The sequence below is a fragment of the Dermochelys coriacea genome, chromosome 9 (genome assembly GCF_009764565.3).
Source record: "Dermochelys coriacea isolate rDerCor1 chromosome 9, rDerCor1.pri.v4, whole genome shotgun sequence".
In the NCBI taxonomy this organism is placed as follows: domain Eukaryota; kingdom Metazoa; phylum Chordata; order Testudines; family Dermochelyidae; genus Dermochelys; species Dermochelys coriacea.
In genome coordinates this window covers 81,654,404-81,680,566 of record NC_050076.1, presented here as the reverse complement: position 1 = coordinate 81,680,566, position 26,163 = coordinate 81,654,404, and the positions used below count along the sequence as shown (strand labels likewise).

The window sequence follows — 26,163 nt, the reverse complement described above, 5'->3', positions numbered from 1 at the left end:
TTTATTCCCATTCAGGGATTTGAGGGGTTTTACTCCCATCAAGCCCCAAATTCCCTAGTTGTAACTGCGGTGAACAACAGAGCTCAGCTGGACAGGTTTAAGTCAACTCCCAAGGATAGGGACTCTAAACAAATGGACTTCATGGTCAGGAAGATTTACACCTCTTCTTCCTTACAGATGCTAATTACTAACCAGCAAGCCTTGCTGTTCAAGTACAATTTTGTTAACTGGACAGCAACATCAAAGTTTGCAGACCAGCTGCCTGAGGCCTTGGGAGAGCAAATTTCAGGCATTTGTCATTTAAGGATGCTTGGTGGCTAAGAGGTCCTTGCACTCCACACTAGACATTGCGGACACCTTCGCCAGGGAGATGGCCTCCACAGTCACCATGAGAAGGGTTTCACAGCTGCAGAATTTGGGCATTGCCCCCAATATCCAGCAAGCCATTGAAGATTTATCCTTCGATGGCCAAATGCTGTTCTTAGACAAAACTTATGAGATGCTGCACTTCTTCGTACTCCAGGGCTACCATGTGGTCCTTGGGCTGTGCATAGGTGCCACTATGGGGTGCAGCAGCAGCAGTATTGTCCATAGTGCATATTTGGTCAGCCATTTCCTTCTCCGAGACAACAGACTACCGCATAAAGGGGCATAAATCCCACAGGAGGAAGCAGTCGGGGTTGGGGTTGGGGTTCAGTCAGTCCACACTCCTTCTCCTGACATTCCCCAAGTGCCCATTTTGACTCCTTCCTCATTTCCCCCCTTCGAGGACAGACTGTCCTTCTTTCGCAGTGTTTGGGGCTTGATCACCGACAGCTGGGTCCTAAGCACCGGGAGATTGGGTTCTGCCATCCAGTTCCTTTCCATACCTCCCCCTCATTTTTTAGGGACCCCTCTGACAGGATACTGCTCCTCAAGCAGGTCCGCTCTCTACTGGCTTTGGGAGCAGTGGAGGAGGTTACTCCAGAATACAAGGATCATGGCTTCCTCTCCCAGTACTTTCTGGTACCCTACTCCAAGGGAGGAGTAGGACTCAACCTCAACCTTCGTGACCTCAACAAATGAATCAAGTACATTAAGTTCCAAATGGTCACTCTGTTGACCATTTTCCCTGTGTTGTCTCAGAATGACTGGTTTTCTGCTCTGGACCTTCAGGATGCCTGTTTTCATGTGGTGATTTTGCCAAGCCACAGAAAGTTCCTTTGATTTGTTGTGGCAGAATGCTTCCATTTGGCTTCTCTTCTGCCTCCCAGGTTTTTACCAAATGCATGGTGGTTGTTACCGCGTATCTCCGGAATAAGGGAATTCACTTCTTCCTGTATCTGGATGACTAGTTACTTGAGAAAAAGAAAAGGAGTACTTGTGGCACCTTAGAGACTAACAAATTTATTAGAGCATAAGCTTTCGTGAGCTACAGAAGTGAAGTGAGCTGTAGCTCACGAAAGCTTATGCTCTAATAAATTTGTTAGTCTCTAGGGTGCCACAAGTACTCCTTTTCTTTTTGTGAATACAGACTAACACGGCTGCTACTCTGAAACCTGTAGTTACTTGAGAGTCACTTACATGAAATACACGGCCTCATCTACTTGAAGTGGTTACTTATTGTAACTGTGGTTCTTAGACATGTGATTCAGATGTGATTCCATGACCCACCCACCCTCCCTCTGCATTGGAGTCTCGTTTCCTGGCATTCAGTGTGAAGAAACTGAGGGAGGGTCAAGGTGGTGCTCCCTCATGTAGCCAGGGAAGGGGCTGCGGCCATGAGGTGCCTCCTATGGATACTGCTAGGCAAATTTCTCTGGCTCTGGTGCACTGGGCATGCATGAGTGACCTGAAGCTAAGTGGAACACATGTCTTCATCACGTCTCCAAGAACCACAGGTACAGTGTTATCATTTCTTCTCAATCCAGTACCATCTCCACTGGACCGTACAGTCTCCCATTTCAGTCCAGTGGGAGTTCTTGAGTGCTCAGTGCTTCTGAAATGCAGGTCACTTACCTAGGTGACTATATGTGAATTTTATGTGGTGAACATTGGGTAACCAAGTTTGAAAAGATTTAGTTTCTGTGTATACAAAATTGAGCTAGAAAGCTCATAAGCATATGCTTTTTATTGGTATTTTTGAAAGATTTTTTTTTGGTGCCTACTTCTGTATTAGTCAGAAGTACTGCAAGAATAGCACTTCTCAGTTATTCTGGTATTTACACAGGGCCGTCCCTAGCCATTTTTGTGCCCTACGCAGCCCCCCAGGCCTCCATGGGGGGGGTCAGCTGGCCCCAGGCCTCTGCGAGGTGTGGTGGCTGGCCACTTCATCCTGCTCCCCTGGCTCCCAGGCTTGGTGGGCAGGGGGTAACCAGCCCCTAGAACTCTCCGGCGGTGCAGCTGGGAGCCAGGGGAGCGGAGCAGGCTGGGGCCAGGTCACTCTACTTACCACTGCTGGTGAGTGCAGGGAGCCTGACCCCTGCTGCAGTCCTCAGGGGAAGGGCTGGCTGGAGTGCAGGCAGGGCTGGGGTGGAGAAGGGGCAGGAAGAGGAGGTGCGGGGGCTTTGGGGAAGGGGTGGAGTGGGGCAGGGCTGGGGCAGAACTGGGGTGGGAAGAGGCGGGGCTGGGGCAGGCCAGGGACCATGGGGAAGAGGCAGAGCAGGGGCTGGAGCAGCATGCCACTGTGTGAGGCACCAGGAAATTTGGATCCACTTCCATGTGCATTTGTGGTGGAGCCTCTTGAAGTTAGAATCCAAACTTAATATACAGCCAGTTTAATGTTTCCCTTGTGTAATTTGCTATACATAGCCACAATCAGTATCAGTGTCAAAAATTAGGGAGATTAGAGAAATGCATAAATATTCACAAACATATCTGAAGGAAGAAATGTATTCATTTTACTCTCCACAGAGTTATTCAGTTCCATATTTTCAAAACACTTGAGTGATATCAGTATATAAAGTTGGAAAACAAGCACTTGAGAAAGAGAAATTGCCCAGCAATTAAGCATAATCATACTTCTCTCTGCCTTTTTTTCCTTTTCTGCTTCCCACTTTTCCACAGAATATTTAAATAGAAACCTAATTTTACATTTGGTTTATATCCTTTCTGGCTGTTTTCCAATTTGAAACATTGAATTTGTTTAGCTGGACAGCAACAATAAAAAGACCAGTATGGCTGACTAAATCCTTCATTATTTGTTTGTTTAACTTTCTTTGAAGAGATACAGGGGATGTTTTGTAACTATAAGTTCAGACTCTTACTAACAGTCCTCAGTTACAGCCTCTGTCTATGCTCTGTGTGGCTTTTACACAAATAATAATGTAGCAGCCCAAAACAGATCTCTCCTCCACAAACATTAGCCTTTGTCAAGACCCTCTCTCCCAAAGCATAAGTAAATGGATAGGCCTTCTAGAGTGCCCTGAAGGTGCCCATACTATTTCAGATGCAGCAAGGGGAGTGGGGTATAGGTTCTAAAGCTGATAAAATCTCATGGAGAGCAGTCTAGTGCCACTCCCCTCTTTTGGGGTTGGATTAAGGCAATCTGGTGCCCTAAACACACAATGACATTGTGGGTCCCATCCATGATTTGAACAAGGACCTTAATGTAGCCTTGATTTGAGGTGGCAGTAAATGACTACAGCTGTGGCTGTATAGTACACAGAGAGAAGTGGTGAGTCAATACTTGGTCTCAAACATTGGTTTTGAACCCAGGCCCAGTGGGCTCTTGGGAAGCAGCTTTGGGCATCATGACTCCTCCAATTATCAAGAAATTTACAGATGTGAGTGGGCCAGCTTCTAAGGTTCTGCAGCCTCCTACCTAATTGGTCACATGATATTGACCCTGATTGATTGGTGACCATATACAGTATAAACTTCCTGCTTCCTTTCTGGTCTTGTCTGAGCAACAAACAATTGCCCACTACTTTTTACTTGGACCCTGCTTGACTCTACCCCGCCTGACCCTGTCAGTTATCTTGCTGTACATTTCCCTTAGATTAGATCACCTGCTTATTGGACTGCTTGTGTGAACTCTGACCGCTGATCTGGACTGCCCTTTGACTCACCTGACCCTTGAACATTATATGGTGTCTCATGTAGAAGGGCCTAAGCCATTTAAGACTTTACAAGTCAAAACCATACATTTAAATTCTTCCTAGAAACCAGTAGGTATCCAGTGTAGTGCACTGGTGTCACATGCTTCTGCTAGGATACACTACTTAAGGCAGTGTTCCCCAAATTTTTCAGGATGCCCCCCCTTGAGCCAGGGCTGGGCGTGGGCAGCGGCGGGATGGACGCAGACAGGGGTAACGGGACCGAGGCTGGGGATGCAGCTGGCAGTGGGTCTGGGGCTGGGGCTGGGAATGAAGCCATAGCCAGGGGCCAAGGCTGGGGCGGGGACAGGAGTGGAGCCACAGCCAGGGCCAAGAGTGAGGCCAGGGCCAGGTGTGGGGCTGGTGGCTGTGACTCGGGGCTGGGCCAGAGCAGAGCTTAGGGTGGGGTGGGGCTGGGTGGCACTCCCCAACCCATGGGGGTTGGCCTGGGCCCCTCTGTGCCTCCCTAGTGGGGCGTGCCCCATAGTTTGGGGACCTCTGACTTAGGGTAGGTCTACAGTTGGAGCTGGAGGAGTTAGTCCCATCTTGAGGAAACATGCTCAAGCTAGCTTGCCAACAATAGAGGGTAGTTGTGGCAGTGCAAGGGGCAGGATGGGCTAGCCGCACCGAGTATGTGCCCATGATCTTGGATGGGTATGTATTTGGCGTGGCTAGCCCTTCCTTCTGCCTATGTTGCCAAGACATTCATGTTTTTAGAGCACTAGATCAAGCAGAGCTAGCCAGAATATGTTTCCTTGAGCTGAGAATTATACCTCCAGCTCCAAGTGTAGGCATACCTTTAAAAAAAAAATGCTGCCACCTTCACCATCTTAAGTTTCTAGGTTGATTTAAAACTTATACTCACATAGAGTTTTGCAGTAGTTAAGTCTTTAGCTGACAGAGGGATGGATTGTGGTAGCAAGGTCAGCAACTGGTTGTTATCTACTAGCCAAACGTGGCAGAAAGCATTCTTTGACATTGCTGCTATATGACCTTTTTGGTAGCTGATGGTTCAACAATTCCCCTGAGATTGTGAACTCTAGTTAAAGGTATGTTGCATTATTTGGCATTTGAGAATGCTGAAGAAATGGCTCATTTCTGGATTTGAAATTTATAGCTTGAGAATACATTCAACAAAGTAAACATTGATTCAGGCTTCCTTGGCTTTGCCATAACTTAAATAACCTTCTGTTTCATACTGGACTGATGATGAACGATGTATCAAGATGTATTGCTTGATTATGTGAAAATCAAGGCAGTTTGGAAGGATTTGCCTGAATCTGTACTGTCACTTATTCAAAATAAATTAATCCAAATTGTATTCCCATTTCTGCTGATGGAAACTAGACCAAGTGCATATTCCCACATCAAAAATCATAAACTCAGAAAATTAGTTTGAATTTCAAATTCTCAACATTGTCGTGGGTTACTACTCCCTGTATGGATAATCTCTGTTGGAAGCATTTTGGACTCTGGTGACCATGCATGCGTGCAGTTTTTGAGGTGAAAGAGAAATATCCAGGATATTAGTCTGGCATATTTTACTGCTGGGTGAAATCTCATTAGAACATGTATTTATTTATGTTTAGTATCTAACAAATAGAAATAGTTACTAGTTGCTGTTTGATCAAATAGCAAAAAAATGGATTTGTGACATCCCTGATTCGTAGTAGTATTTTTCTTGGTATTAAGCCACCACTAGAGCTGGTCAAATAGTTTAATGAATTTTGCTCATGCTTCTGAAAAAAAAATTGTAATTATTTTTCCATTCTTTGCCTATCTTTATCCCTGCACTGGCCTCTGTGTTTCCCCGTTCTCTGTCCTTTTTATTTATTTATTTATTTAAAATGACACATTTAAAAAAAAAAAAAGAGGGAGACACCAAATTCCAGATGAATTTGACTTGACAACATAATTTTTAGATGCTATCATGAGGGACTTCAAAACTATAAAAATCAACTTTTACAAATGATACATTGGAGAGAAACTGTGCCACATTCTTGGAATAAAATCCTATTGCTGTACAAATGCTATATACTTTTTTTTTAAAATATCATTTACGACTGTAATTTGTGTGCAGATGTGATACATTTTGTATTTGTGTATAACACTTACAGGCATTTATTACAAATGCTGTCGTAATTGGTATAGGGACTGTGGTCTTCACCTGAACAAGCAGATTTGTTTGGGTTATGTGCTTGTTAATTACACAGCTTCTATTTGACTTCTTTTGATTTGGGCCAGTATATTGTACTGCAAATGAATTTTGGTAATTCTAGCAGAAATAATTTTAAATTCCTTTTAAATAAACTATAATGATATTGATACACTTTTTTCAGAGGTATTGACACAGAAAATCGCTAATAATTCTAATAATCTCTGCAGAGGAAGAGGAGTGAAACTTCATGGAAATTCTGGCAGCGATCTCTCTCAAGTGAGTCCTGTCGACTTAACTGGTAAGCAGCCAATATGAGAAATGCAGGTCAATTAAGGTTTCGAACTTTGATCATCAGTTGAAGTTCATTATGTATATCAGTTATCTGTTTAATGTTCTTCTTTTAACACTTGTGTGTGTGTGTGTGTGTGTGTGTGTATAAATATAATAATCTAATCCTGTTGTGCATTTGATCAGTCTTTTGGTCAGGAGGCTCTTTGGGGCTGCATGTGCACCTGGGGTATTCTTGTGCTCCTGTATTGAGGGCATAAAGATGGAACTGCCCAACCACTTTTCTTCCTTTCCATCACCCATAGCTGAGAGACTGAAGCCAGGTCTACATATATGTCAAGGCTGAATCCCCACTCTGCCACTTCAAGTGCAGAAGATAAGGGCCTGCAAGGATTCTAAAAATTAATACGTGCCACTCCAGGCTTTTATTAAACTCCCAAGGTTACTCCCAAGGTTTCTCTGACCTTGGCTTGGAAAATACTGCCACCACCCAAATGCAAAAAAAAAAAAAAAAACCCCTTTGAACCCAGGAAGGAGCACTTGGGAATTCCTCCCTGTGGGGTACCCTTAAGCCCTTCCCTCCCCCAGAAGAGCTGAGAAAGAAAACAAAGGAAATTAGTTATGGCTATCAATTAATCAAATAACATGCACAAACCTTTTAGGACACCAAAAATCCAATCCTGTTCTGAAAAAAGGTAAATTTTATTAGAAACAAAAAGAAAGAAAATATATCTGGAACTTAGGCTGTTTGTTCCATCTTAAAAGAAACAATTACAAAAATTAAGCACCCAAAATAGCTTTCTTGGGGGTTCAGCTTAAAGGTTACAAGCTGACAGAAGCATCTGGGGTTAGCACAGAGGAGATCCACAAACCTTAAAAATAAACAGAATTAATCCTGATCACATCTAGCTAAACATTCTGATCTACTTACACATTTGGAGTTCAAATAAGTAGTTCTAGGTATGATCTGATGATTTATGATCAGACCTAGCTTAAAGCTGCTTATAGCATGGCTGCTCTATCCCTCCAGCCCAGAGAACAACAAAGGGAAAGTTTATTTCCCCCATTTTAAAAAGTTTTAGCCTTCCCATTGGCTCTTTTGATCAGGTGCCCACTTTTTTTTTCTTTACCTGTTTTTTTTTTAACTCTTTACAGGTAGAGCAAGTAAAGAACAGCTACCGAGAGGGATTTTACAGCTAACTGATTGGCTGGATGTCCATCAAAGGGAGCTATCCCCCCACTTCATTTATCACAGTATAACTGCATTGCTCCAGGGGTGTGAAAAATCCACACCTCTGAGTGATGTTGTTATGCTGACCTAACACCCCATGTGAACAGTGCTATGTCGACAGGAGGGCTTCTCTTGTTGACACAGCTACTGCCTCTTGGGGAGGTAGATTAACTATGCCAATTGAAGAAGCATCTTCACTAAAGTGCTACAGTGGTGCAGCTGCACCACTGTAGCGTTGTATATGAAGACAAACCCTGAGCTTTCTAGTGTCTGCATCTGAATGCTGATTATACTATATTTTGTACGTTAATGTTAGGGTGAGTTGCCTGTTGGCAGATTTTTGATAAACTTTAATTGTTTGGGAAGTTTTAATCTTCTTTCCCACGCTGGAATATTGTGTCTCTTGCGAGGCAGCAGTATTGGGAAGTCTCATATCCCCAGAAAATGTTCAATCTGTAAATCCTTTTCTAAAAGGCCTTTAAAAGATGTGGATGCTCATTTACAGATGTCTTTGTTAGACTGCTCTTTGTTACCAGCTTCAGATCCAGGTACAGCTGACTCCCCTGGACAAATCCCACTTCCGTTCCGGGGCACTCTTGTGACTTTAGGATTCATTAGCTTTACTATTTACAGAACTTAATGTTCCTTTGATGGTAGTAATACCCACAGTCACGTCAGCACTGGGTGTCTCCCCAAGACCACCACCTCCCCTTACAATTGAACATTCTGGTTTTGGCAGCCCCTCCCTCAGACTTGGAATGATCATTCTTTTTGTCTGAGTTGCAATATAATGGACAGGGATCCCCTACTTACTTCCTTATGGCCCTTCCTAGGAATTTTATGGGTTGAAAGCGGAATCAAGAACTTGTTTCGGTCCAGATCTTATAGGAAACATGAGGGTAGACATATGTCCTGGTATCCAGGGGCAGCGAGTTATATCTTCACGTGGTGCCTTAGCACCAGCAATATTCAGAGCCCAGGGGTCCAGCTCCACCAATATTTGGGGTCGGGTGTCCCAAAGGCCCACCTGCCGCCGCCCCCCCCGTGTGCAGCAGAGTGTCCCTGGCTGCCTCTTCTGAGCAGCTCCATACTGCCCCCCTGCAGCAACTACTGTCGCAGGGTCCTAGCGCCCCACATCTACACTGCCAGGGCAGACGGACTCTGAGCCTGCCCTTCCACCTCAGACCCTTCCCTTGTCCGGCGGGACCATCCACCAGCACAGGGGGCCCCGCCCACCCACCCACCCGCAGTCACCGCTCCTGCCCCATTCTGGGCAAGGAGGCAGCCCCATCCCTCACCCACAGTGAGGCTACATTGAGGGGCAGCAGGAGGGGAGGAGGCGCACGCAGCACCCCCTGGCACCCACTACAGGGGAGGCGAGGGAGATTCCTGGACCTGAGAGAGGCCCTAGGAGCTTGTGCAGTGGCAGTGGTGGGGATGAATGTGCTGCTTGGAGGGTGGGAAAGGGGGGCTCCTCCCACAGAGCTCTCTGCTGCTGGCAGGGAAAGGGCTGGGGGGAGTCTTCCTCCCTGGCCCCTGTCCCGAAGCAGCTGCCTGCACCCCAAACTCATCCTCAGCCCTGCCCCAGCCAGAGCTTTCACCCCGCCACACACACCCTCAATCCTTTACCCTAGTCTTGAGCTCCTCCAACACCCCATACACCTTTTCCCCAGTCCCAGCCAGAGCCCTCATCCCCCCGCACCCTAACCCTCCGTCTGAGCCCCTCCAGCACCCCAAGCCCCTTATCCCCAGTCCCAGTCAGAGCCTTCATCTCTCCTGAGCTCTCTCCAACACCACACACCCCTCATCTCCAGCCCCAAACAGCTCTCATCCCCATCCACTCCAACCCTCTGCCCCAGTCCTGAGCTTCTCTTAACACCCAAATCCCCCAGCCCCAGACAGAGCCCTCACCCCCCACACTCCTACTCTCACCCTGAGCCCCTCCCTCACCCCACAGCCCTCACCCCTGCACCCCCTCCCTTTGCACCCCTCCCATCCCCAAATTCCCTCCCAGAGCCTGCACCCCAATCCCATGCCCCAGCATAGGGCCTGCACCCCAGACCTCCTCCCCCACCCAAACTCCCTCCCATAGCCTTGGGCAGGTGGGGGGGGCGGAGTTTGGGCAAGGGCGGGTTCTGGGCACCACCAAAAAGTATACAAACCTGCCACCCCTGCTGGTATCCTGTCCTGGGCCCTCAGGCCCCTTACCTCTATAACATCCGAAGGTGGCCTAGTTGGAATCTCTCAGTCCCTGTCACCTGAGTCATCACACGTGTACACCACCACGTAGGATGAAATTCTTCTCTCCTATTCATCAGGAACCTGCAGTTTCTCAACTGCCAGCATGTGAAACCGAACAGTCAGAGGAAATTTCTGAGGAGGAACTGTCTCGGACTGGAGAATTAGTTGTGCCTTTCAGGGCTTCTGCAAAGTAATTAGTAGGATTTTTCTGAAAGAATAAGGGGTTAGCTGATATCAGCTCAAAACCTGTCAAAATGGGTTTCTGATTGCATCAAGGCTTGTAACGACAGAGCTAGTTTAAATTTGCCAGCTCAGACTAGGGTTCATTCTGCTAGTGCATAAGTACCTTCTCTGATTTCTTTGTGAAACATATCCATTTTAGACATCAGCAAAGTAGCCACATGGGGTTCAGTCCATGGTTGGCGGATAACAAAGGCTAGGGGAGGCTGAGCCTCCCGAAACTGCACTGTGTGGCCCCGCCCATGCTCCGCCCCCTCCTGCTTCCCGATGCTCTGCAGCTCTTCCTCCGTGGCCGGAGCGCCGGGCTGGGGCTAGGGCTAGTGAGGGCCACCCTGTGGCCAGGGACTCAGGGGGGTAGAGTCAGTGCTTGTGCACCCCATGCTGCCTGCCTGCCTGCATGGTGCTCTGAGGCTGGGGCCGCGTCCCCTGCCTGCCCACCCGGCGCTCTGGGGCTGGGGGCCGCACCTGGCACTGGGAGCCATGCCACCCGCCTGCCCGGTGCTCTGGGGCTGGAGGCCACGTCTCCCACCTGCCATTCCAGGGCTGGGGGCTGAGCCTCCAAGAGTGGAATGTATATATATTAATTGCTTGAAGAAGAAAGGAAAAGTTACTTATCTTGCAGTAACTGGAATTCTTAAGAATGTGTTGTCCAAACATATATTCCCTGCTAGTAGAGTACTATAAAATCTGGACTCTGTGTTGGCAAAGAATCTGAGTGGTGGTTGAGCCACTCCACACTTTATGCCCTTGATATGGGAGCATGAGAAGACTCAGAGCTAATGTGTGGCCCCAACAGACATTACTGTCCAAAAGATCTGATCGCAAGCACATGGGACACACATGCACTGAGAGAGGAATTAAATACATATGGACAACACATCTCAAAGAGCTTTTGTTTCTGCTCTCTTATTCTTTGCTCCAGGTGAGGTTACAGTAGTTTGAGGGCTGCACTAACTTCTGACAGTTGGGAACAGTCCTGTAGGGATTATGTGCTAGCTGGGGATAGGCAGAAAACATTTTCCATTCCTGCCCACAGCATTTTCCTTTCCACCAGAAGCTTCGGGGAGGGAGGCAAAGAAGCCGGTTATGTGGCCCTGCATGATGGGAATCTCAGCAAAGAATTTGCGGATGTTTTTTGCTTCCTGTGCAACACCTGAATGTCACAAAGGAAGGTGAACAAAGCAGAGAATCTGCCACAAAGCTATTTATTGTGGCCTCTTGACCTTTCTGAAATATTTTCCCCTCAAGTTGAAAACACTAAAAGTACACTTCTGATGTAAAACAATTAAGATTTTTCAACAGAAATAAAACAGGATCTTGGTAAAATGTTCAAGACCTGTGGAAGTTTCTTACTGTTAAACTTAAGATTCCATTTTACAGGTCACATGGGGAAGCAGGAAATGCATAACTAAACCAGCAAGGTTTTGTTCTTTCCATTCACAAGTGTTTTCACTCTAGTTAACGGAAGGGGAATTCTGTCATTTAGCAAAAACAACGAGGAGTCCTTGTAGCACCTTAGAGGCTAGCAAATTTATTTGGGCATAAGCTTTCATGGGCCAGAACCCACTTCATCAGATGCATGGAGTGGAAAATACAGTAGCAGCTATATACACAGTACATAAAAAGATGGGAGTAGTCTTACCAAGTTGGGGGGTCAGTCTAATGAGACAATTCAATTAATAGTAGCATACCAAGGGAGAAAATACCATTTTTGTAGTGGTAATGAGGGTGGCCCATTTCAAACAGTTGACAAGAAGGTGTGAGTAACAGTAAGGGGAAAATTAGTATGGGGAAATTAGTTTTTGTAATGACCCATCCACTCCAGTCTTTATTTAGGCCTAATTTGATGGTGTCCAGTTTGCAAATTAATTCCAGTTCTGCAGTTCCTTGTTGGAGTCTGTTTTTGAAGTTTTTTTGTTGAAGAATAGCCACTTTTAAGTCTGTTATTGAGTGTCCGGAGAGATTGAAGTGGTCTCCTACTGGTTTTTGAATGTTATAATTCCTGATGTCAGATTTGTGTCCATTTATTCTTTTGCGTAGAGACTGTCTGGTTTGGCCAATGTCTATGGCAGAGGGGCATTGCTGGCACATGATGGCATATATCACATTGGTAGATGTGCAGGTGAACGAGCCCCTGATGGTGTAGCTGAGGTGGTTCGGTCCTATGATGGTGTTCCTTGAATAGATATACGGGCAGAGTTGACAGTGGGGTTTGTTGCAGGGTTTGGTTCCTGGGTTAGTGTTTTTGTTGTGTGTTAGTGTTGTTTGTTTGGTGTGTAGTTGCTGGTGAGTATTTCCTTCAGGTTGGGGGGCTGTCTATAAGTGAGGACTGGCCTGTCTCCCAAGGTGTGTGAGAGTAAGGGCTCTTCCTTCAGGATAGGTTGTAGATCCTTGATGATGCGCTGGAGAGGTTTTAGTTGGGGGCCATAGATGACAGCTAGTATTGTATTGTAAGAAAAGGACAAGTATTGTGTATGGAAATAGAGTATTGAGGATAACCTATCCATATTTTTAGAAACAGCCTTTCCAAAACCATTTTAAATTGATGAAAGATGGCCACAGAGAAAGATATACACTATATAACACTTGCCTCAAATAAAACGCAAAGGATTTCCCCCCTTTCATTTTTAATTATTTTATTAGATTTTGTTCTTCCTTTAAAGTGAATTTAGTATTTGTAAAAAATACTGGAGAGCTGCAGCATGGGCGGTAGCAGTGCAAGCTTCTCTCTGACCATTCTGTCAATGTATCCTAGCCCTGACTTTGTGTTGAGAAAGGAAATATATTCTTGAGATAAGAGGGTACATCAGTTTCCTTGGCCCTTTCATTCCTTGGAGAATCTGAACAGATTGCCAACAAGGAAGCCAGTTGTGATGATATCTTTTGTGATGTGATGTAGTCACTAGGAACTGGATAAGTACCATAAACTCACCTCTTGCAGGCAATTGAACAGGCATGGCAAACTAAGTAATGGTTTGTATTAAAAAAAAATCTAAAAGTGAAAGGCTCCCTATTGCACTTTCAGTCCCCTGAACCCATCATTTTTTTATTTTATTTATTTATTGACTACAGCCTATGAGAATTAGGAATAAAGAGTAGGGATTTAAAAAGTGCCTATGTGACTTAAAAGCACAAGTCCCAGTGAAAGTCAGTGTGACTTTCCCACCCAAAACAAGTACAGTACTGTAGGAGAAAACAACATTTCATGTCTACATTTCAAGTTACTAAACTGGAGTCAGTATGTAGTGAAGTTATTTATGTGCTTGAGTATTTTGAGAATTAAGCCCTTAGATTGTAAGGTCTTTGGGACAGGGAGTGTATCTTCCTGTTTTTTCTAACAGCACTTTGCACATTGTGAGAGGTACCGGAATACATATAATAGTGCCCCCTTCAAGCTGCATAGAGTGGGGAAGAGGGAAAGAAAGTGAGAGAGGGATTGATTTGTAGAGATTCTCTAAAGGAAGTATATGCATTTTTCTGCCTGGCTATTCTGTTTAGGTTCTTTTACTGTGCTAATCACCATAGAATCTGTGCACCTTCCAGTAGTGCATTAAGCAGTGTGACTAGGCATCTGTCATGTGTGTGTTCTTTAATCCTCTCCCCGGGGAGAAGTGTGTGCCGTGGGGTGTTTTGTTTTGTTATATCTATTTAAAAAAAAACCCAACTACTACCTGTTGCTTTGTGTTAGAAAAGGCAAGGTTAAAGAAATGGACCTTGCACTTGGAGCAGAAAGTGGTAAGGTTTGTGACAGCCCTTAATTCTTGGAAGAGTTCATTCAACAGTCTCAGACTGTCCCCAAAAAAAGTTCGCTCCCACACAGACAAGCTTTATTCTTCATATTGAGAGTTCCATTGTGCCAGAGGAATGTAGTTGTTGACTATGGTCTTTGTCCTAGAGCTTTAGATGGTCTTTTAGATATCCTGGGCCCAGCCCATGCAGCACTTTGAAGATAAGGACCAAGACTTTGAACTTGATTCTAAATTCTATGGGAAACCAGAATAGAGAGCAGAGGACAGGTTTGACATACTCGCAGTATCCTGTGTTGCTGAGAAGATGCGATGCAGCGTTCTAGCTCAGTACTTTGTAGGACTGATTGAAAAAGACTTGGCAGAAAGTATTCAGAACTGTTCTTGAAATAAAAAAGATTCAAACAGAGCTCATAAATACTAAGTATTCTTTTAGATAAAGTCTCACTTAAACTATTAAACATGATTTGGCAATAATTAAACATCTTAATGTTAACAGTAAATACTGGTAAACAACATAAGGAAATAAAAGCCTTTTGTGTAACAGATATCTTGGGTCACCAAGCATTCCATTTATTTATTATAGAGTTCCAGTCTCTTCCAGTGAGAAGATGCTGTTTTCATATAGTCTGTAATAGTAGTGTTGCTTTTCCTTTCTGAGATGTTCTTGCTCCCTTTTTGCTGAAACAGAGTGCTGGATAAGATTTCTGGAAGCATTTTTTTTCTAGATTAGGATCTCTGAATCTGGCATGTTAAAAACTTCCAAGATTTGTAAATAATGCTGGATGAAAAAGTGAGTTCTTACTTAATGTAATTCTCTGTTTCCATTAGTTTTGGAATATACTATTTTTTTCGTCGCAGAAATCAATGTGTTTGGACTGTTAATGTTTTTAATCAGATGTCAGCATTTTTGCTGATGGGACTCTTTCTGAGTATTGCTTTGGCTATACTGTAGTCTGTTCTCTCAAATTTTCAAATGATGAATTAATACTGAGCAACAAAGTGAAAATGTGTCAAACAAAGCTTATAAAATGCTGAAAATCAGTCAGAAATGTTGGGAAAACAAAGTATTTACACAATCACTTTCCTTTCCTGACTATTAGGGCAGAAAATATGCTGAACCAAATGTGGATGACTAGCCGGCTACTACAGAGACATATTACGTTTCCCCCAAATTTGTGAGCTCTGTGCATGTAGATGTGGGGCTGGATTTGTTCCTACACCTCTGGAGGTTCTCATGACAGTGGAGTAGGTGCAGTTCTGCTGTACAAATGGGTACGTAGGATGGGTTGTGGAGGCCACTGCAGCGAGAGATCTCTCTCTGCACAGACTGAGTCTAGCTCCATAGGGGATCCCTGTGTGCAGATATAGCAGAGGAAAAACTAGGGGATCTGCTGCCACAAAGATCTTTTGTTTTTCTCTTGGCAGTAATGGGAATTTGTGGCATAGAGAGTTGTCTTGAGCCATTAGGCTGAAGTAGTCACTGTGAAAAGGTTCTGCAACTGTTTGTGGGCTAAGGAAGTGGAAGAATTCCTTTGTACACACCCTTGTGGAGATGCCCAGTGCTTGGCACACTACTTGGTAATAAATCAGTTTGTCAGGATTAATTGTGTCTTTATCCCAAGAGAGATGGATGATATGTGATGGGTCCTACTGGTGCTGGTTATGGCTTGGTAGAAACTGAGGAAGAGGGCTAGTGGGGGACAGACAAAACCTCTTCCACTGCAGTGTTTTCTCTATCACTAAGTCCCTGATTTATCAAAGAGGGAGAATTCTGTAACATGATTTAGTTTTAAATTAGTTGGAAGTTAACTGGAGCTATTTTAAAACAAATTTATAATTACTACTTCATAATTATTCATTCAAAGATAATAGTGATCATTAGGTCACACACAGTGCATTTTCTGTTGCCATGCAAGAGGAATGACACAGTTGAATTCCCCTAGTTAACAGTTTTCCACCAAGAGTTGACATATAAAAGAAAATAAAGACACAAAACTCCTGGGTGAGTCACGGAAGTGGGCGTGTTTTAGTAGAAGGAGCTTTCATAACACATCCACCAGTGGCCAAAGACTAGAAAGCCTTGACAGACTTAGTCTGGCAGAAAGCAAACCTTGTGAATATACAATACAGCTTGCCAATATGGATTACAACTGAGCTGCTTTCATTAGAGACACAACAGAAGTGAGTATGCTAGCAGCAGTGACAATGTTTGTTTTTAAAGTGGCCTGTCTAGTTGATATATTTTTAAATTAGTTTTGAATTCAGGCTAACCTGGCTTTCGTTTTCAGTATATTGTTTTAATTAGTTAAAACAATATCTAGTCTCTAGAGAAACCTGTGAGATTTATTTGTGGTAGGTTAGGTATGTTGGTGTTTAAAAAGCATAACATTAAGAATATTGTGGAATCAGAAAAGTATGAATGAATTAAAGATATTAAAGCACGTTTTGTGCATGTGCGTGGGTGTGTGTGAGAGAGAGAGAGAGAGAGCAAGAGAGCGCGCAATGACATTCTCATATGGGTAGTACTTTATTTTTTAGTAAAAAATATCTTTTGAGAGCAAACTTGACCTGTGCAGTTAAGTTGGTATTTTTTTTTTAAGTCTAAATGTGGAAGTAAGGAGTAGTAGCTTAATAATTCTCATGGGTATTTCATTACTATTTTAAACCTGGTTCTAAATTTTGAGTAAATCCAGTTGCTTCCAGTTCTAGTTATGCTGTGTAAAACGTCATCCTTACAGTGACTCCTATGTTTTGGTAAGCCTAGAATTTGTGAAGAGAGACAGAAACTCTCACTTTAAAAGATAGTAATAGCAGAGAGAAAGATAATAAGCAAGGAAGGTGCTCCTTTTTTATTCAGGGATCATATTTTTACAGAGTATAGCTCTACATTTTATATTACTGTTTTTTTGTTATATTGTTTTTAAGTAGAAGCCACTGCAGCTGGGAGGGTGCTTCTCAGCACAGGTAGACAGACGCACACTAGCACAGCTATTTTTACCGCACTAAAAATAACAGTGTGGCCTCAGTGGCACAGGTGACAGTTAAAGCTAGCTGCCAGAGTACAATCCTTACCACCCCCTTGGGTATGCACTTAGGTGGGTATCCTGAGCTGCCACTGTGGCCAACCTACTATTTTTAGTGGTCTCACTTGAGCAGAGTTTGTGCACGTCTTTGTGCCCACATTGGGAAGCACACTCCCAGCTATAGTATAGACATACCCTGTATGGGGATTAAGGAAAAGGATGCAGTTTCTAGTGGTTTAAAATATTGCATATATGTTTCTTATAGAATTTAATTAGGTTAAGCCTCTGATACTTGGTTTAAACAAATTACTTAAAATATACCAGAGGAAATTAACTTTGCTGAACCTAAGGAGTTTCCATAATGAAATAAGAGCGTACACAAAAGATTGGAGATATGCCTTGGGTGTATGATGTTAATAAACAACAAGTGTGTGTTTCTAAAAACCTAATTAACAAAACATTGAAATACTCCTGTTTGGAATGGAAATTTGTGTGTGATATATGTATTAATTAGGGTAAGTTTCTCCAGTAACTTATAGTACTTAAAGGATAAATAAGAATCACATCCTAACAATTCAAACCAAACCCTCATTTCTAGATTGATTGGCTCAAAATTTAGCCTCCTTTTATTTTTTCTTCTCTAAGTTTGCAAAGTTCAAGTAACTCTGTAAATGTGTAACTATTCTGTCAAGACATCTTTTAAAGCTCTTTTAAAATGCCAGAATCCTGTTGTTCATGTGGACCCTACAAGAGCACATCCCTATGTGCACATGGTGGAGGGAGGAAAGTGTTTTATAAGGAAAGATTGTAATTTAAATTTTCCAAGGAATAAGGAAACTAAAGGTTATGAATAATATTTTGATACTTGGTGTGACTGATTTGGAGGTGCTTTGTAATAATTTTTGAGTACAATATGTTCGTCTGTTGTAAGGGGTTTACTGTGAATATATTGGTTTAATTTAATAGCAAGCTGTTGGAAAAACAAGCAGAAATGTAAAAATAACGATCCAAGATATGACCTCCCTCAACAAACAGTTGGGGGTTATTACGAGACAATGGGGGAGGGCATTTGCCTGGAGGAGATTGACTTGGACTCCTGTGGAACCCACTAAACTGGTTTTGGACTAACTGGGCTAAAAATAGCACAGGAAGAGAGAATAAATAACTGACAGAATAAAAAGGGAACTAACTCTCTCTCTGTCTCTGGGGTAGTTACTTTTGGGGAACAGACTGAAACCCAGGCCCCCAGGGGTTTCCGATGTGAGGGAATATAGGCCTGCCTAGGAACAAAGTAAGGTAGATGTGTGGAGACCTTTTTGTTCTTTTACAAATTCTTTTCTCTTATTATCATGGTTACAGGGCACACCATACCTTAGGCCCCTTTTTGTCCCTATTTGTCATATTACAGGCTTGGGTTCCTGCACCTTACTTTGGGTGGAACCATGTATTCCAGCCACTTTAGACAGGATCTCTGGGCTGTGGCCCCCGTTTCCTAGCCATGTTAACACAACAGGCCCAACTAGGTTTAGCACCTGTAAGTTTTTTTTCCTTTCAGGAACCTGTGACAGTCTACGTTTGCAGTAACACAGAAACAGCACTACTCAAAGAGTCTTACATGCTTATTTACCCTTATCTATACCTTAATCTTTCCTTGCAGGTATTTGTAAGTTCCCCTTAGACAAGGTAACCCCTCATCTCTTGCTGGGAGAAGCAGACTGTCCTGCTTACAAGACAGATGTTGTCTCTATGTGTTCCTTTGCATCAGTGGGCAGCCGACCTTCCTGAGCCCAGCATATTAAGATTTAGGGTTCCCTTTGAACATAGGTATAGGGCTAGTCTACACTTGAAATGATATAGTGGCATAGCTGCAGTGCTGCACTGTAGCGTTTCAGTGTAGACAATCACTACAGCAAGAGGAGGGGCTCTCCTGTCACTGTAGTTGTCTGTCTCCCAGAGAGGAAGTAGCTAGATCAAAGGCATAATTCTTCTATCAGCCTAGCACTGGCTATAGTGGGGGGCTAGGTTGGCTTAATTACATCATTCAAGGGTGCACAACCCTGAGCAATATAGCTGAATTGACTTAACTTTTCAGTTTAGACCTGGTCTCAGACTTGAGAAGAGTAAACTATTCTAAACATGGATGGAGCCAGATAGGCATTATTCCCCAGTAAACAGCTTCCCTATTGTTTCTTCAAGACTCTTATCTGTGTCATTGTTTTGCCTTCCCTGCTTGGTTCCTTTAACCCCTTTGATTATTCAAACAGAAGAATATTTTACAGGTAGCCCAAAAGAGATTATATCTATAAATAATACTACAGATAACTGCCTCATTCTCCGCACCTATGTTATTTGTTCTTTTGTTCCTACTGTTAAGATAAAAACATAGACTGTTTGAAGAAGGCTGTTTTTGGGTCACTGTAATTCACTGGTCATAAGCTCCCAAATGGAAAAACTGGTTGGGCCTGCTGGGGAAGCATGGTGCTTTAGACCTGGACCCTGTCTAAGATCTGGAGAATCGTGTGATTGCACCTTAGGAAGATAAAGGCATGAGGCCTAAGACCAAGTGGTTGTTCTCTAACCCTAACAATTCTTCTAATGTTTTCCCTTCTCGGTGTTTTTAGGACACTTATTGGTGTTGGTGTATAGCCATGCAGTTCTGAATTATGGAATTAATTTTTCCTTGAGAGTTCCTTAAAAATCTAAAAAGAAAAGGAGTACTTGTGGCACCTTAGAGACTAACAAATTTATTAGAGCATAAGCTTTCGTGAGCTACAGCTCACTTCATCGGATGCATTTGGTGGAAAAAACAGAGGAGAGATTTATATACACACACACAGAGAACATGAAACAATGGGTTTATCATACACACTGTAAGGAGAGTGATCACTTAAGATAAGCCATCACCAGCAGCGGAGGGGGGGGGAGGAGGAAAAGCTTTCATGGTAACAAGCAAGGTAGGCTAATTCCAGCAGTTAACAAGAATATCAGAGGAACAGTGGGGGGGTGGGGTGGGAGGGAGAAATACCATGGGGAAATAGTTTTACTTTGTGTAATGACTCATCCATTCCCAGTCTCTATTCAAGCCTAAGTTAATTGTATCCAGTTTGCAAATTAATTCCAATTCAGCAGTCTCTCGTTGGAGTTTGTTTTTGAAGCTTTTTTGTTGAAGTATAGCCACTCTTAGGTCTGTGATCGAGTGACCAGAGAGATTGAAGTGTTCTCCAACTGGTTTTTGAATGTTATAATTCTTGACGTCTGATTTGTGTCCATTCATTCTTTTACGTAGAGACTGTCCAGTTTGGCCAACGTACATGGCAGAGGGGCATTGCTGGCACATGATGGCATATATCACATTGGTAGATGCGCAGGTGAACGAGCCTCTGATAGTGTGGCTGATGTGATTAGGCCCTATGATGGTATCCCCTGAATAGATATGTGGACAGAGTTGGCAACGGGCTTTGTTGCAAGGATAGGTTCCTGGGTTAGTGGTTCTGTTGTGTGGTGTGTGGTTGCTGGTGAGTATTGCTTCAGATTGGGGGGCTGTCTGTAAGCAAGGACTGGTCTGTCTCCCAAGATCTGTGAGAGTGATGGGTCATCCTTCAGGATAGGTTGTAGATCCTTGATGATGCGTTGGAGAGGTTTTAGTTGGGGGTTGAAGGTGATTGCTAGTGGCGTTCTGTTGTTTTCTTTGTTGGGCCTGTCCTGTAGTAGGTGACTTCTGGGTTCTCTTCTGGCTCTGCCAATCTGTTTCTTCACTTCAGCAGGTGGGTATTGTAGTTGTAGGAATGCATGATAGAGATCTTGTAGGTGTTTGTCTCTGTCTGAGGGGTTGGAGCAAATGCGGTTATATCGTAGCGCTTGGCTGTAGACAATGGATCGAGTGGTATGATCTGGATGAAAGCTAGAGGCATGTAGGTAGGAATAGCGGTCAGTAGGTTTCCGATATAGGGTGGTGTTTATGTGACCATCGCTTATTAGCACCGTAGTGTCCAGGAAGTGGATCTCTTGTGTGGACTGGTCCAGGCTGAGGTTGATGGTGGGATGGAAATTGTTGAAATCATGGTGGAATTCCTCAAGAGCTTCTTTTCCATGGGTCCAGATGATGAAGATGTCATCAATGTAGCGCAGGTAGAGTAGGGGTATTTGGGGACGAGAGCTGAGGTAGCGTTGTTCTAAGTCTGGTGATGGCTTATCTTAAGTGATCACTCTCCTTACAGTGTGTATGATAAACCCATTGTTTCATGTTCTCTGTGTGTGTGTATATAAATCTCTCCTCTGTTTTTCCACCAAATGCATCCGATGAAGTGAGCTGTAGCTCACGAAAGCTTATGCTCTAATAAATTTGTTAGTCTCTAAGGTGCCACAAGTACTCCTTTTCTTTTTGCGAATACAGACTAACACGGCTGCTACTCTGAAACCTTAAAAATCTAAGATCATTAAAGTTTACTCCTGGGGGAATTCTGCGTCAGTGACTTCTGACGGGGAAGCCGCAAGAGCGGTCATGTGCCCACTCCCTGGCAGTGCAGACAGGTCGGTTTGGGCAGCCAGTAGAGACATAAATCATTGCCTGAGTGGGGGCGGGGGACCCTGGGTAGTCGTGTGTGTGTGAGAGAGAGAGAGAGAGAGAGAGAGAGAGAGAGAGACACTCTGTCCCACTTGCTATTGCAGCATGCTCAAGGGGCAGGGCTTTGGGGTATTTCTGAAGAGGTAGGTATGAGGCAGGCTCTGTTCCCTCAGGCAGAGGAGAATGTAGCAGCCTGCCTGTTTAGTGAATTGTTCCCGTTGTTCTTAGTGAATTCCCCCAGGAGTATAGAACAGGTGTAAAAATTTTAAGGCTCCTTTACATTGCCAAAGTGGTGTAAAGGAAACTTATTGTAAAGGACAGTATGACCTTATAAATGCTTATGGTACTTTAGTGATTAGAACTGAATTTTTGGATTGAAAAAATTTCCTATCAAAATGTGCTCCATGAACTCTTTTCTACTGACCTTTTGGAGATGGTCAGTAGCCAGTATAAACGGTGAGTTCGAGATCCTAGCCCTCACTTGCTCTTCAGTTGCCTATGATGCAGCACTGAATGTTGTTTGTTGACTAATAATTAGAAGTAAAGGGTCAATACTAGCTACGTTACTATTAGACAAAGGGGGTTTGGTGATTTCCTCCAATGCTCCCCACTCCCATTCTCCATCCATAGTATTGTAGTTTAAATAAATTAACAAAATAATTGAAACTAGCTGGATTATATTGCATTATGTTGACAAAAAATGCAGAATTTTTAAATATTGTGTGCAGAATTTTATTTTTTTTTTGGTGCAGAATTACCCCAGGAGTAAAAGTTGCACTAATCTTTTGTATGTATGCCCATTCCATGGTGTGCATGCACCTTGTATGGTAAGGATGGGAGTCTTTTCAGCCATCAGTACCCACTAGGTACACATGTCCTCATGCTTCTCTGTGAGGGCACATAAAGGTGAGGTGCACCTGCCACTATTCGGTTCCTCTCACCGACTCACAGCTTAGAGACAGAGCCCAACAGTTGAAGAGACTGCCAGCCTTCTTGATAGCCTTACTAAATAGTTCTACAGTTAGAGTATAGTAATAGTTTTTAGTAGCTTTAGTAGTTAGTAGTTCAGTTGCCTGTTGCAACCTTTAGATCTTATTTGCTGTAGCATTATTTGATTCACCTAGGTTTAAACACTGCCCCTCATGCAAGGGAGTTCTCCCAGCTTTGGATGGATACTCAAAATGCCTCTACTGTCTGGGATAATTGCATATTCCCAGTAAATGTGTAATTTGTAAGTCCTTCAGTTCCTGAGCTAGGAAGGATAGGGAAGCTCACCTTCAGGTCTTCTTAATGACCAAGACAGTGAGACCTGCTTCTGAACCGAGCTCTCCAGACCCCCTGTAGAGGGACCTTTTGAGCCAGAGTGGACATGGACTCTTTATCTTCAAGAGTTCCAACTCAAATCACAACCATGATGGCAGTCAGACTGCAGGGAGCTAGAAGCCTGAGAAGTAGGTTGCCCATGAGGGGTTTCTCGAACAGCAAAACCTCCCCAAGATGCTGATCGTTGTCTGACACTTTGTGGCCGAGAATGGTTCCTGTAAATTATTCTGCACTTCTTTTCCTAAAATTATTCTGCACTTCTTTTCCTAAAGTTGTTTTGCGTTTCTGCTGCTGGGAAGCCTGTCCTGGATTCTCCCACAAAGCTAGTTGCAGTTTAGTGGAGAGGGTAGTGATAGATGTAAATGAAGTGACATGTGGTCTTATATCTCTGATTGAAAGGTCTTACATAAATGTACAGTTTAATAGTAGTAGCGGTATTCAGATACTATGGTGATGGGCACTCTCCAACTGCCCCATACTAAAAAATAAAAATAATTCCTTGTTCAGATAAATCTTTGTCAGCTTCATTTTTAAAGTGGTTTCTTATTTTGATTATTAATTTTATTACTCTTAAAATTATTAATAAAATTAAAATAAATTGATAATCTGTACTTTACCAAATATGGTGGATGCCATTTCAATCCTGTTAAATACAACTTTCTATGATTAGCCTCATTTTCCAGAGAACTGATCCTGTTCCGTTGACCTTAATGTTAATGGGATACGGATATTAGCAACTGTTATGCAGCTTGTTGACAACTTTTTGACAACCTGGGACTGCCACTCTCCATGGAAAGCCCTGGCCAAAGGCAGGTTTGTGGGATGGCAACCAGGGAAGAAAGCACTGGAATGTGCCAAGCCTGAGTCTGCAGTGCCAGAGCAGGGTTTCAGTGAATAAGGGGAAGACCAATTTTCCATTTTAAAAATAAGTTTTTTTATTATATTAAATAATATTGTAGGTTTATTTTACATCATTATAATTAATGCTAGTCAGCAATTCCATTATTGGCCTTCTAATTTTAGTGGCTGTTACATTTTTTTCTGTGGAAAAATTATTTTATCATATTTTTAGGATGAAAAGCTAGTTCGGGTACTTTTTAGCTTCAAAATAAAAAGGAAATTAACAGTGTCAGACACTATTTTGATTCTAATTATGTTGTATGTGCAATAATTATTTTTTTCAAGAAAGATTCTGATTCTTATTTTTAGCTAACAGACTTAGAGTCAATCACTGTACATCAGGGGAGTAATTCTCATATTGCTCTCTGATGTGTTAGACCATAAAAGCTACATAAGAGCCACTTTGATCTCTTGGGGGGCAGGAATCTGCTTTAAAAAAAAGTTTCTGAATGTAAATGTATATGATAGATGCTCTTCTGGATAAATAATTCACTTAGTTGGTTGAGTTCTTATATGTTCCCTTGATAATTTTTTCTTTCTTTTAATCCCTGCTCTCCTTCTAAAGGGATGGAAGATGCAAAAAAGGGAGAGAAGAAAGGAACATGAAAGAGATGTAAATTTCCTCTGAGTGGTGTTACTGTTCCTGACAAAAAACCCAGTCAACTCTAGTCTCTTCTTTGGTCTTTCAGCTTTTCCTCTAAGTCCAGGTCTGCAAAACACTACATCATTTGGGGTGTGAAAAATCCACACCTCTGAGCGACATAATTACACCAACCTGATACCCTGTCTAGATAGCGCTATGTTGAAGGGTGAGCTTGAGCTTCTCTTGTTGACATAGCCACTGCTTCTCGGGAGGTGGATTAACTACACTAACAGGAGAAGCTCTCCCATTGGCGTAGTAGCATCTTAACTATGGGTATGTCTTCACTATGAAATTAGGTCGAATTTATAGAAGTCGGTTTTGTAGAAAGCGTTTTTATATAGTCGAGTGTGTGTGTCCCCACACAAATGCTCTAAGTGCATGTAGTTGGCGGACTGTGTCCACAGTACCGAGGCAACAGTCGACTTCCGGAGCTTTGCACTGTGGGTAGCTATCCCACAGTTCCCGCAGTCTCCACCACCCATTTGAATTCTGGGTAGAAATCCCAGTGCCTGATGGGGCTAAAACATTGTCGCGGATGGTTCTGGGTACATATCGTCAGGCCCCCGTTCCCTCCCTCCCTCCGTAAAAGCAAGGGCAGACAGTCGTTTTGCGCTTTTTTTTCTTGAGTTACCTGTGCAGATGCCATACCACGACAAGCATGGAGCCCGCTTAGCTAACCGTCACCGTATGTCTCCTGGGTGCTGGTGGACATGGTACTGCATTGCTACACAGCAGCAGTTTATTGCCTTTTGGCAGCAGACAGTGCAGTATGACTGGTAGCCGTCCTCAACGTAGTCCTGGGTGCTCTTTTAACCGGGCGCCTGGGCAAACATGGGAGTGACTCAGCCAGGTCATTTCCCTTGTTTCGTCTCATGGCGATTGAGTCCTACCAGAAGTGCACTGTCTTTTAATCTGCAGCTAGCAGAAGATGATGGCCAGTAGTCATACTGCACCGTCTTCTGCTGAGCACCCAGGAGGTGACGATGGCTCGTGGTCGCACTGCACAGTCTGCTGCCAGCATGATGTATAAAGATAGATGAAGTGGTTCAAAACAAGAAATAGACCAGATTTGTTTTCTGTTCATTTTCTCCTCCTTCCCTCCCTCCCTCTGTGAAATCAACCGCCTGCTAAACCCAGTTTTGAGTTCTATCCTTGAGGCGGACATTCAGTTTATCGCAAAGCCGCCCCCTTTGTTGATTTGAATTCCCTGTAAGCCATGTCGTCAGTTGCCCCTCCCTCCGTCAGGGCAACAGCAGACAATCATTCCGCGCCTTTTTTCTGTGCAGACACCGTACCACGGCAAGCATGGAGCCCGCTCAGATCACTTTGGCAATTAGGAGCACATTAAACACCACACGCATTATCCAGCAGTATATGCAGCACCAGAACCTGGCAAAGCGAAATTGGGCGAGTAGTCGACGTGAGTGCGGTGACTAGAGCGATGAGTGCATGGACACAGACTTCTCTCAAAGCATGGGCCCTGGCAATGTGGGCATCATGGTGCTAATGGGGCAGGTTCATGCGGTGGAATGCCGATTCTGGGCCCGGGAAACAAGCACAGACTGGTGGGACCGCATACCGTTGCAGGTCTGGGATGATTCCCAGTGGCTGCGAAACTTTGCATGCCTAAGGGCACTTTCATGGAACTTTGTGACTTGCTTTCCCCTGCCCTGAGGCGCAAGAATACCAAGATGAGAGCAGCCCTCACAGTTGAGAAGCGAGTGGCA

General features: G+C 43.6%; 1 protein-coding gene and 1 long non-coding RNA gene across 8 annotated transcripts in view; one reads left to right on the top strand and one right to left on the bottom strand.

Annotated features, from left to right (window-relative positions):
• Positions 1-26,163, top strand: part of ZC3H12B (zinc finger CCCH-type containing 12B) — an 88,339-nt gene that overhangs the window by 42,490 nt on the left and 19,686 nt on the right. For 2 of the 7 annotated variants that reach the window (XM_043491710.1, XM_043491711.1), the window contains exons 1-2: positions 16,034-16,164; positions 24,359-24,500. The exons of 1 other annotated variant lie outside the window; for it this stretch is intronic. The gene's annotated coding sequence lies outside the window, so the exon portion shown is untranslated. Of the gene's footprint in view, positions 1-6,461; positions 6,559-16,024; positions 16,165-24,358; positions 24,501-26,163 lie in introns of those variants that run through there. 4 more of the 7 variants (XM_038417158.2, XM_043491712.1, XM_038417159.2 and 1 more) reach the window with 4 other exon arrangements.
• The window catches only part of LOC122455653, a 31,948-nt gene continuing 18,323 nt past the window's right edge, over positions 12,539-26,163 (bottom strand). Inside the window, exon 4 of the long non-coding RNA XR_006274015.1 lies at positions 12,539-14,363. This is a non-coding gene — a long non-coding RNA (uncharacterized LOC122455653). The remainder of the gene's footprint in view (positions 14,364-26,163) is intronic.